This window comes from Microcebus murinus, chromosome 10, assembly GCF_040939455.1.
Source record: "Microcebus murinus isolate Inina chromosome 10, M.murinus_Inina_mat1.0, whole genome shotgun sequence".
Classification (NCBI taxonomy): Eukaryota; Metazoa; Chordata; class Mammalia; order Primates; family Cheirogaleidae; genus Microcebus; species Microcebus murinus.
In genome coordinates, this window is record NC_134113.1 from 3,619,968 (window position 1) to 3,632,438 (window position 12,471).

Genomic DNA, 12,471 nt, shown 5'->3' on the forward strand with positions numbered 1-12,471 from the left:
GTGCAGCCGTGCAGGGCGAGGGCAGCCCGCATTTGAAAACTGTCCTTAGCCACAGTTAGAGGCCAAGGACGATGCTCTGTTTCTCCAGAGGGGACACGCATGTGCTCCTGCCGGGAGTCTGGGCTCGGAGCAGTCTGGGATCCCCTTAATCCAGTCCCAAGGATCGAGATTAGTTACGACTGAACTTCGGTCCTTCACCACGCTGATGCACTTCCAGGTCACCTGCATTCTCAGGTGCAGCTGTCTTTGGTCCCAATCCAAAGTTTGGGATGTGTACCAGGGTCTTCCCTTTTCAGTAGGCATTATGTACCAATTCTTTTTTATTTTTTTTCTTATATAATCTACATTCTTAAGCATATACTTCTTTTTCTTTATTACACTATCATTTACATTGTGGTTTTAGTTATGTACCAATTCTTGCCTCCAAGCCCCCAAAAGTGCTATCTGGGCTCTTAACTGCTTCTTCCATAAATTGGCAAATACCCCAGGGACAAAGTGCCCCAAATGTCAAGTTTCCATCTTATCTAGACCTTGGCCTGGCAATTCTTCACTTGTGAGCTGTCCAACACCATGGCATGCGTTTGGAGATTTCTGTCCACCTTTTCGGGTGGACTCCCACGCTGCTCGGCTGCTGTCAGAGGTGGAGCTCCCTAACTATCATTTTCCAGACCATCCAAAAGTCGTGAACATTTACCGGCCGTGCGCTTCGAAATGGCTATTTGCCTCCTTATCTTTTACTTCCAGAGTTACAAAGAAGTATTTTTCTGGGCTCTCCAATAAAATCTACAGAGCGAAACATAGCAAAGCTAGTACGTTTCTACCCTTAAGCTTTTCCTCGTATTCGGGCAACGTTACTCAGGTAGCAACTTTCTAATTAAAACTCTAATAAAATTCTCACACAGAAAAACTGTCATCTTTTCAACGAGCACGAGGGCGTAGATTTGAGCAGAGAGGCAGGCTCCGTTCGGTCCCTCCTGCGCTGGGCCACCTGCCCTGTGGCAGCTCAGGCCCGGCCGTGAAGAAAACAGAGAGATGTCCCTGCCCTCCTGGGGCTGCCACTCTAGCGAGAGAGACCGGTGAGAACCAGGCAAAGACAACAAGCAGGGACCACGTGACACGGCGACAGGGTGGAGGGAGGAGCTGCCGTGACAACGAAGGTGGTCAGGGAAGACATCCCCGGCCAGCGTGGGGCACACTCACAGCTGCCTGCTCCCCATACACAGGCGCCGTGGAGCCACCGCCATCCCGGGGCCGCCCCGCCCAGACTCTCAGCATCCCGCCACCCGCTCGCACCCCCGGTGGCCTCGGCAGCAGCGTCCCCCCAAAACCAGCCCAAGCTCTGACGCTCCCCGCGCAGTGCTCTGTGGACATCCCTGCCCTGCAAATCACTCCCTGCGCGAGGCCGGGACTCCCAGCGCTCGTCTCGGATTGTCCTTCATGGGCACGGCTGGACACGGCCCGGGTCCCCCACGTCCAAGGTTGAGCAAGCGTGTTCGGCTGCCCCCGTGCCCCACACTGCCGGCGCGAGCGCGAGCCGCCACTCGACTCCACGCTCCACGAAGGCAGGGGCTGTGGTGCGGCAGCCGGATGACGACACCCCGAAGACGGCCACTGCCTGATCCGGAGCTCGTGCACACCCGTCACCTTACGTGGCAAAAGGGGCTCTGCAGACACGGCTGAGGGTGCCTCGGTGGGCTCATTTGTGTTCTCCCAAAAGACGTGAATCCCTTCCTAGCCCCCTGGACCTCAGCATGCAGCCGTGCTTGGAGACGGGGTCATTGCAGGTGCGATGAAAGTTAGGATGAGGTCACACTGGAGTGGGGGGGCCCTAAGCCGAGGTGACTGGTGTCCTCGTACCCAGACACAGACACAGGGGGAGGTGGCCACGTGGAGGAGGCAGAGACGCGGGGCTGCGGCCACAAGCCCAGGAACGCCGAGGACTGACGGCCACCACCGGAAGCTGCAGGATTCTATCTGGAGCCTTGGGAGGGAGTGTGTCCCTGCCGACACCCTGACGTGGGACCTCTGTCCTCCAGAACAGTGAGAGCACGCGCCCCCAGGATGCAGCACTTGCTATGGCAGCCCCGGGATGCTGACTCGGTGCAGACCCCAATGTGGGACCATGCATGATCCTGCTCGGTCCAGGCAGGCCCAATTGAACTGCCTGAGCTCTTAGAAGCAGAGAACTTTCTCCGGCGGGAGGCAGGGAGGAGCAGGGCAGAGCCGTCAGGCAGAGGCGAGGTCATGTTGACAACAGAGGGGGCCCCGAGCCGAGGAGTGCGGGCGGGCTCTGGAAGCCGAGAGCCGCCTCTGGCCGACAGCCAGCAAGGAACCGGGGCCTGTGTATGTTTCTCAGGACTCACAGAACTGTTCACCTAGAGAGGACATGTTTCGCCATACATAAATCATACCGCAAGCAACCTGACTTAAAAAAGCCCTCAAACTCACCCCCAGGGCCCGGTGTCCAGGGAGTGTAGTGGGCAGGGGTGTCGGCCACCGGAAGCTGCCCAGCGCTTCGAAGCCCCCACGGAGGAGGGTGGCAGGGTGACTTCTGCAGGGACATCGGGGAGCCACCTGCTCCCACCTGACATCACAGGACTCCCGGCAGACACAGCTGCCTCCCTCCCTCCCCTGGCGGGCAGAACGAGGACACCGCCCCTCGTTTGTTGCCCCAGACAACAGGCTTGGGTAACAGCTGACTTTGTCCGGGGACCCCTTTGCCTCATTCATCTCCCCCAAACCAGAGGGGGCCCAGCTCGCCACACCCTCGCCTGCTCTCATCCCTCCAAGGCTCCTTCCCGGGAGCCGCCGTCACACTCCTATGATGAAGGCACAGCCGCTGCCCGGAGGGCTCATCTGCGGTCCCGGCTGTCACTATCGGCGACAGAGCAGAGGCCACCCTGTAACTGAATGCACAGCGCTGCCTGAATAGAGGTCACTAGATGTGCGATTAGACGAGTAATCACCTAAGATTTAAATTCTGCTCACCTATGTGGGTCAAAAGGAGTTTAGCTTGAGCACTTAATGCCTTCAAGATCATAATCAGAAGGACTAAAATGGGCTCTAAAGTTTCTCGGATGATTTTCATTCACTCTTTCCTCTCCCCGGACTCTGTTCCTTTAGTGGAAGGAAATTCCGAATTTTAAAGACAGCTGAGCACACGGACAGGGCCGCGGGTCGGGATCCCTGCCAAACACCGCGCAGGCGCCCCCGCTGCCCACACGCTCGGTCAGCATCGGGGTCCCCAGGGGTCTCCCCTCCCGCTGGCAGCCATCGGAGGCGCAGCGCTTCCTAGCGGCGGGGATCCCGCCTGTTTTCCCTCTGCTGTCCCAGCACCCACGACAGTGCCCGGCTCAGTACAGATTTGCTGAACGAATGAATGAACTCCAAACAAATGACTGACGTTCCGTCAAATCCGAGCAATTCAAACTGCCATGGGGTGTCCGGCGGACAAACTCCCTGCATGCAGTTTTGGGGAGCAGCAAGGAGGGCTTCCGGAAGGAGGCGGTGTTAGGGCAAGCCCTGGGGGGAGCTGGAGCAGAGGGTGTCCTGGCAGGAGCTGCCACGGCCAGTCCTCAAGCACCTGCCGGGAAGGGGCTCCAGGTACCACGGTGACTGGGGACAGCCAAGGCTTCCCGCCCCACGGGGTCTCCCCAGGGAGAGCCGCTTCCACCAAGCCACCACCCGAATAAACGCGGTGCCAGGCACTCTGGAGGACAGCCATGAGGCGTTGTCAGTACTTGCATCCGACTGCACGACCCCGGGAGGCAGTTTGGGGAGGTTTCCCTAGGATTTTAAGCTGACACCTGCAGGGTAGAGGTTCCAGGGGCGAGATGGGGGTGACGGGCGGGGTACGGGAGCATGTCCCGGGCAGCAGTGGAGGAGGCACAGCGCAGGAGAAGAACCGGGAGGGGCCAGCGTAGAAAGAGCGTCGGGCCCCGACAGTCAGGCCCTGCATTGCTATGAACCACGGAAGCCGATAACCGTCCCCTGGACGCGTGAACACGGAGCTGCGAGGGTTAATAATGAGCAAGGCAAGGCGGGCCGGGCTCTCACCACCTGCCAGGCACAACCATCTACGAAAAGTACCAGTGTCACCCCCGCTGTAGGCAAGGAAACTGAGGCACGGGTCAGTTGAGAAATCTGTCCCAGTATGAGGGGTTCTCAGTGGTGGTGGGACAGGACCTGGCACCTTGTCCTGCCCCTGCTGCCCGCACTCCAGCTGCAGATCAGGGACCGAGACACGGAAAGGACACCAGGGGTGGGGCAGACTTGGGGGGTTCAGCGGACACACGGAGTTCCAGAGCCCCAAGGAGGGTCGCCGGTGATGTCTGGAAGGCGGTGGATGGTGCGAGTGGAGCTCACGAGAGCCACGGCAAAGCGCAGGTCTCCAGGGAGCCGGAGGGGCTGGCGGCACGTGCCTTACGGCGGGGATTAGATGCCACCACGGGAAGAGGACTCCCAGGAGGGTGCACTTGCGCCACCAGAGAGGGACCACCCATTCCCCTGGCCCTTTGGCAATGTGGCTGCACTCGTATGAATAGGGTGGCCGTAGCTGTCTGTGGGCCTGGTGCGTGGAGGTGTCAAACCTGAGGCTGGAATTTCATCTTTTCAACTCTTAAAAGTAATTCCTTTTGGGGGCCGGGCAGGGTGGCTCATGCCTGTAATCCTGGCAATCTGGGAGGCCAAGGAGGGCGGATTGCTCAAGGTCAGGAGTTCAAGACCAGCCTGAGCAAGAGCGAGACCCCATCTCTACTAAAAATAGAAATAAATTAATTGGCCAACTAAAAATATATAGAAAAAAAATTTAGCCTGGCATGGTGGCGCATGCCTGTAGTCCCAGCTACTTAGGAGGCTGAGGCAGGAGGATCGCTTGAGCCTGGGAGTTTGAGGTTGCTGGGAGCTAGGCTGACGCCACGGCACTCTAGCCTGGGCAACAGAGTGAGACTCGGTCTCAGAAAAGAAGTAATTCCTTTTTTGAGTTCTAGTTTTGTTTGCTCTCTTGTCTTTCAGAGGCTTCATCCTTGAAGAGCCTGTACCAGACCCGACATCATCATGGGCCCTGCGTCTTTCTGAAATACCTTCTAGAAAATGATTTAACCTGCTAAGAAAGCCCACATTTGAATTCATTTGCTCTGAAAAGACTAAGCTCCCAGCTCGGGTGCTTCCACCACCGGCTTGTGGAGGCTGCCATGGACGTACGTGCGTCCCTGGCTATGTTCTTCCTTCCGGATTCTGCTTTCTCCGAAGTCTTGTGCCCCTGTCAATTAGAGATTATCAGCCGTCCTTGAGTGTGGTTAAACATTCACCTTCCCTTAGACTTCTGACCCAGACACCAACAGCTAACTTCGTTAGATCCATCTAAGCAAAGAGTATGGAGCAGGAGAAAAAGTCAATAGTTTTTGGTTTACAGAGTGAAAGAAAAACACCACGTTGACCCCTTCTTACACGGACATCCAGACGGCGCTCTCTACACTCTACTCACACGCACAGCTCGGGACCGGGAGGACTTCCTGTTCCCTACATTTGAAGTTTTCCACTTAAACTTCCCCTTGGAAGGGCCACCACTATTAGCTGGGGGCCGCAGCCTTCCTCTCTGGGCCCAGCACCGCACGCCCTCACCTGTACGTCCCAGACCGCCGCAGTGGCGGGGCGGCGCCTGCACTCGCCGCCGAGAGCGAGCCTCCCTCTGTCTTAGCACGGCTGCCCCCGGGTGTCCGCCCCTCCTCCCTTCTTCCCCGGCTCTAGAATCCTCTCTGCCGATTTGGACAAACACGCCAGGCACCAACACGTCCACCCCCGGGTTCTTCAGTCATCACTTGTCACACGAGTTCTTTGAGCCCTGTTAGTGTTGGCGTTTGCGCCCAAGGATCAGTGGCTTCAAATGCACCTCGACGCTCTGCTTTCTCCGATAACCGTCCCCTGGACGCGTGAACACGGAGCTGCGAGGGTTAATAATGAGCAAGGCAAGGCGGGCCGGGCTCTCACCACCACCTGCCAGGCACAACCATCTACGAAAAGTACCAGTGTCACCCCCGCTGTAGGCAAGGAAACTGAGGCACGGGTCAGTTGAGAAATCTGTCCCAGTCTGAGGGGTGCTCAGTGGTGGTGGGACAGGACCCGGCACCTTGTCCTGCCCCTGCTGCCCGCACCCCAGCTGCAGACCAGGGCCCTTTCTCTCCCCACCGCGCCTCTCACGCTGCAAGGCTTTCTAAGGATGTCCCTCTCCATCGAGCTCCTCCTGCCTTTAATTCGTCTGCGCAGCTGAACTTTTCTCTGAGAAATTTTTCTTCGCCTCTCTCGCAAGTCCTTGCCGGACGCGATGGATCAGGCTTATTTGTACGGCTTGAAAACTGCAGCAACAGAATGTCTTCCTTTCTGGGAAGTGCTCTCAACAGAGTGAGTTCTCCAGAGGGGAGAGGAGAGCGAAGATCGTGTCCCGCAAGTCCGTGCCCTTTTGACGCCTTGCTTGGGAGTCGCAACGACAACGGTGGGGACACAGCGGGGCCCCAGCTCCCTCCTCGCCTGTGTCTGGTGGCAGATTCCGGGACATCTCTCAAGGTGGGGGGAAGGCAGCTGTGATACTGGAGCTAAGTGCTCCTCCCAGAAACTGCAAAGCCCAGGACACTGCAAGCAGGTGGATAATTGCTCTGTTTGCTTCTGTTACGAATAACCTCTGCAGGCTAAGAGAGGATTCCCATTTAAAACAAATTTCAAACTTCTCCAAACAATTTTTCTTTACACATCGCTCATGTTAATCCCATCCCTAAACGTATGCATTGAAAAACAGAAATGAGCTAAAATGAGATTGAGTCCAGAATTCATCACATTTGCTTACGATCCTAGACAGAGCATGACACCTTCCTCGCGTCGACAGCCACTAGGTCTCATTTGGTTCCATAAGGAAAGCTGGCTGCCTGAAAACGCTCCCAAAAAATATTCCCGTCAAAAACATGCCATGTAACGTCTGGGTACTAGGATAAAACTTGTTTCTGATCATCAAGATGTGTGTGTCAGTCCCTCGGTTGTGCGATCCTGTACTTTATAAGCCGTGTCGCTTAATTGTGAATATGCATTTAAACACTCATGCAAAGCTGGCCACTGACTTTCTAGAATGTTTGAGAAAGGGAACACACCCATATGCTGACCTCTGAATAACTGGGTCTCCTTTGCTGAAGCTTCCAGATTTGTCATTTCGGTGTGGTCATCCCATAACCACGGACTTACTTGGTTGCAAATGGATCCAAGAAAACTTGGGGCCTCACTCACTCTTGAAAATGAAGAGAAAAAGGGAGGGGAGGCTACGACATGCCGTTTGTTTAACTGTAGGCTAATCTCAGATCATTCGCGTGAATCTTCATAACCTTAGAAACAGTCAGTCATTCTATTAACAGTCTTGCTTTCCTAACCCTTACTGTTCAAAATGATGCTCTTTCTTGGCCAGGCGCGGCGGCTCACGCCTGTGATCCTAGCACTCTGGGAGGCTGAGGCGGGAGGATTGCTCGAGGTCAGGAGTTCGAAACCAGCCTGAGCAAGAGCGAGACCCCATCTCTACTAAAAATAGAAAGAAATTAATTGGCCAACTAATATATATAGAAAAAATTAGCCGGGCACGGTGGCGCATGCCTGTAGTCCCGCCGCCACCTTTCCCACGCTATGGCAACGGGAGCTGCATGCTGGCTGGCCGGCAAGGCCACCTGCCCCGTGTCACGGAAGAAGGGGCTCTGGCCGCACAGGGATGAGGGAGGCAGCACCATGCCCAGGGGCAATCCTGTTTCGGTGGGACGGGGTGTGTCACCATTGCAGGCCCACGGCTGCCTGTCCTGTTTAGGTCCCTCCAGCCAGCTCCCGGCCACGTTCGAGTACCGCGGTGACCATAGAGGCCCACTAATAAATCCTTGCTGAACGAAATTCTGTAAATATTCCACGAACATCTACAAGTACCTACGTAGGTCTAGCAGGCCAGTTAGACTCCTGGGGAGAGTCCAGCTAACAAGGAACGGGGACCAGGGACGGCACCTATCCGTGGCGTTGCTGAGTCACGTGGCACAGCGCAGTCACGCTGCAGTCTGGGGAGATTGCAGAACAACGCTTGGCCTGGTCTAGACACTTGGGAGTAAGAACGAGAGCAAGACGTATCACCACCAAACCTGAGCTCACTCACGGTAGTCACATTGGAAACAGACAGGAACCACTGTGACAATTTTGTTCTCACTGGTAGAGAACCTTGCTAACCTACCCAAAGAGGAAAAAGAAATCCCGGCGTGTGCGGGGGCGGTAGCGCGGCGCTTTCCGAAAGCCTCTGGAAAATCACAAAGTGGTTTGAGCAAGATGAGCACAGGTGTCAGATCCGGCCACGCGAGAAACGCAGGCGGCGGAGGGCATGTCCTTCCTCCCGAAGACGCAGGGTGGACACGGTGTTTTAAGCCACCGCTTTTGAGCTTTCCAACCCTTCCGAGAGGCGGGATGAAGAGGAACTCCGTTTTCTGACGCGAGAACAGCAGCTCAGAGAGGCGGACGAAGGCCCCCAGGCCTGGCAGGCAGTGGCGAGGGGGCTGGAATCCAGATCTCACGACGAATGACCTAATGCCTTTCCCACAATATCAAGCTGCTTTCCTGATGCAAACCAAAAACTTTCAAGTACTGTTTCTTTCCCCATGTGTGGGCCTCACAACACGTGCGACTCAGTTGCAAAGGTGACCGTAACGTGGCTGACCAGCAAGGACTGAGTGCTTCAGTTTCTGAAGCGTATAAACCAGGGGGTCCTCAAACTTTTTAAACAGGGGGCCAGTGCACTGTCCCTCGGCCCGTTGGAGAGCTCGGTGCACGTTCCACCCACGCGCACTGCGGGCCCCGGACGGGTCGGCCGCTAATGTCACTGTTGCGAGATGCGAAGTAATGAAATATTTTAGAAGCAAAGAGCACACAGACCTCCAGATAACGAGCATATGCCTGTCATCCGAAAAACAGGCTGGAAAATTCACACGCACGGAGCACCTCTCCATAGGGCGTTCTGCGTGTGCAAGCGACAGAGTGCTTGGAAGAAGAAACGAGTTCTTATTTTGAAATCTGACCCACTGGAACATCTAAGGCTTTTCCTATTTCATTCTTACCTCAAAAACATCTTGCTACCAAGTTGTAAGTTTCAATTCTGTGCCTGTGTTTCCCTAAACACATGGCCTCAGAGGTGATCTAGCTTATTCTACATCATTAGTAAGGCTTAAATAACCGATAGAGCAAATGCCTATCCCACAGGCAGAAACCCTGCCTTTCAAAAAAGTGTCTGTGGAAAATGTGAAAAATTGACTCTGTACAGAAATAAAAGCAGAGACCTGCAAATTCCAAGAAGGCAGAAATTAGACCACATCCTATAACTGCAATGTAACCAAATCAGTATGGCCATTAAACACAAATGCTGGCTACCTGGAAGTTAAGACACTTACCCTATTTGCCATTAAGAATATACACACAGAGGGAGCAGAAAAACAGGAGTGAATCTGGTGCATTTAAAATTTATTTACAATAAGCAAAGAAACATTTTAATTAGTGTGTTTTTTGAGAAGACTATTTAAAGAATATTTATTACAAAAACACAGATGCTCACAGACAGTGTGCAAGAAGAAGAGCACCTTTCTCCAATCACAAAAGAGCAAGATGTCCTGGAAAGACGGTTTCTTCATCTTTTACCACAGTGAGGATCATCTTTAAGTTTCTTTTTTATGTTCTGGTATGAAAATCAGTGTCATGAGCGATCCATGGTTGTCTTGTACAGTGCTGGGCACTGGAGCCCATAGTGGCTACTCAGTAAACATTTATAGAATAAATGAATTAAATATATATATATATATATATATATGTAAAGAGATCAGCTAAATACACAATGGGATATTATATAGACATTTAAAATGACGAAGCAGAACTATATCTTATCCACATAGAAAGATTTCTCATACCCTAAACAGTCAATAAAGCAAGTTACAAAATAGTGTATATAGAAGAAACATGTTTCTTCTCTCATTCTCTCTCTCTCACACACATACATTTTTAAAACCATTTACAAGTTTGACAAACACGAGCCAGTGAAAAGAACTACAGTATTTGCTGATTAGCATGCCTCTTACTACGTACATGTTTAAGATGTGGGAAAAGAAAGAGTCATTTAATGTCACTTTTGCATCGGGCCCACTGTCTCTGCTCTTTCACAAACGGTGACTACGAATATGTGTATCCTCTGGCCCATTTCTTGGGGCGACCCCTGCCCTGGAACCGACCTACCCCGTCCAGCCCACAGCATACGACCCACAGTAAACGGAGCAGCTCAGACCAACGACTGTGTAACAGGTGTCCGTTGAGTAATAACATTTCTCAGAGTTATATTGATATGATCAAGTTTTAAATGACGTGAAACCAGCCCGCCATGAAGAAATGAGGTTCCTAGTGAAACCCCCCACAAAAGCTGGGAACTTAAAAGGGACTCTGTCCCTTCCCATCACAAAGCAATAATTTCTGGAAATATTAGTAAAGCGAACCTTCTCTTTACCTGCAGTGAAGACTTCTTGGTTCTGAGCTTGTCTTGCCACAAACTGTCACTTGGCAGAGAAGGAAGGGCCCTTAGCTGCAGCCTTGGCAGGGAGGAGGTAAAGAGGAAATGATTACCATGTGTTCTCTGGATCGCCCCCAACTCTCCACCACCTTGGACGGGGGAAAGTCACCCTGACCCTGCCTCTTGCAACCAGTGCTGTCTCAGGGTCCGGGAACACTGCGCCCCTCCTCCCCTTCCCAGTTCCCCAGCGCGCCCGGGGAGAGGAGGGGCCTCCCAGTGTCACCGCGGGGCGGGGGCAGGGACTGGCTGGGGCTGGTGGGGGGGTGCGCATCCCTGAAGGTCCCGCGAAGCCCAAGGCATTATACAATCATGGATTTTTCTCAGAAATAATCTTGACAATTTGGAGCACACCCTCTCTCCTTTAAGTTAGAAAGCGGCTTGAGGGAAGCACGGCAGCGTGCAGTTGTCCCGTGTCGTTCTCGGGAGGGCGTGGGAGCCGACCCGACCCTCCCGACTTCCCCCAGGGCGCCTGCGCCCCTCCGGTTCCACCCGCCCTGCGCGGGCCGCACACCCAGGGGCTCTGCGGAGAGCCGGGCACTGAGAAGGCTTGTAAGGGACCCGGGTGGCCCGGGCTCCACAGGGACGTCGTGTGGCTTCTGCGGAGATGCCGCCCGACCCAGTGGAGCCTGGCCCCGGGGTGGCCCCACTGAGCTCGGGCGCGAAGTGGGAGCCGTGCGGTCAGTGGCACTGACACTCACGTGAGTGTCTCCCACCCCTGCGGCAGCCGGGCGCACCCCGGGGACGGTCTGTCGGGGTCTTGGGATACCTCGCCTTGGGAACCCTGCTGTCCCGGGTGAAACTCTCCAAGTTAGTGACGCCCGAACTTCACCGAGCAAAGGGAAGCGCGCGCCTCGATGTCCCGCCCGCGGGCCTTCCCTCCGGGGGCCAACCGGAGGGTCCCGCGTCGCTACAGTCCCTGGCTCCGACCCCTGCGCAGCCCCGACCCCTACCAACGGCCGTGACGCCCGGGTTCCAGGCAGGCCCCCAGCGCTAGAAAGGAGGCCGAGCAGGAGGAGGCCTGCTGGGCCCCGGGAGCCCCGACACGAGTCCTTGGTGTGTGTCCTAGCCCTGCGCCCCCGGGTCACCAGCCCCGGGCTCCAGGGCCCCCAGGCCCCCCGGCCCCGCGCATGCGCCGGCTGGCCCCTGCCCCTCCCCCGTCCGTCGCCCTCTAGCTCCCGGGACCCGGGAGGCCCAGCCCGCGGACCCCGCGCGTGCTCGCCCGCCCCCGAGCACCTGGGGCTGCGGTCCGCCGCCTGCTGGTCCGCGGGGCGAGCGCGCCGGAGGAAGCGGCGCCGGGCAGGGCACTAGCGGCCGTCTCCGCCCCCGCCGCCCGCTGCCCCCGCCGCGGCCCTGGCCCATGCCCGGCGCCGCTTCCGCGCGCCCGTGCCAGCCGCGCCCCCGCCACACGCACCGCCCCTCGGCCCGCCCCGGTCGCGCCGCGCGGACAACTTGCGCCGGGGACCGACCCGGAAGCCCCGCCCCCGAGTCTCCGGGCGGGACACACCCCCCAGACGGCAGCGCCCGGTTGGCTGCTCGCGGGGGCGGGAGCAGAGCCGCCGCAGCCCGGGGGCAGCTCTCAGTGGTTACCACTTGGTAGTTGACACTTGGGGAAACTGAGGCGGAGCGGCTGCCCAAGGTCACCCGACGGGCGGTGCAGCGCCAATGCGGCCCGACCTCCGTGCCCGTCCAGCCCCGTGCACTTGGGGGCTGAATTCGAGGCGGGAGCGGGCACGAGGCCGCGGGCCCGGGTGCAGGTTCCTGCCCGGCGCCCGTGCCACGCTGGCGGGGCCCCTCCCTCGGCGAGCCCAGCTCTGCCAGTCTGTACGATGAGCTGGTCTAGACCCGGGACCAAGGACTGGGTACCCCAG

The 12,471-nt window shown here is 56.2% G+C and overlaps 1 protein-coding gene across 3 annotated transcripts in view; it reads right to left on the reverse strand.

Annotated features, from left to right (window-relative positions):
- The window catches only part of PPARA (peroxisome proliferator activated receptor alpha), a 58,472-nt gene extending 46,501 nt beyond the window's left edge, over positions 1-11,971 (reverse strand). For 2 of the 3 annotated variants that reach the window (XM_012757132.3, XM_012757154.3), the window contains exons 1-2: positions 11,837-11,971; positions 10,541-10,622 (exon numbers count right to left, since the gene is read on the reverse strand). The gene's annotated coding sequence lies outside the window, so the exon portion shown is untranslated. Of the gene's footprint in view, positions 1-10,540; positions 11,000-11,836 lie in introns of those variants that run through there. The other variant, XM_012757139.3, reaches the window with a different exon arrangement.
- Positions 11,972-12,471: the final 500 nt, after the last annotated feature.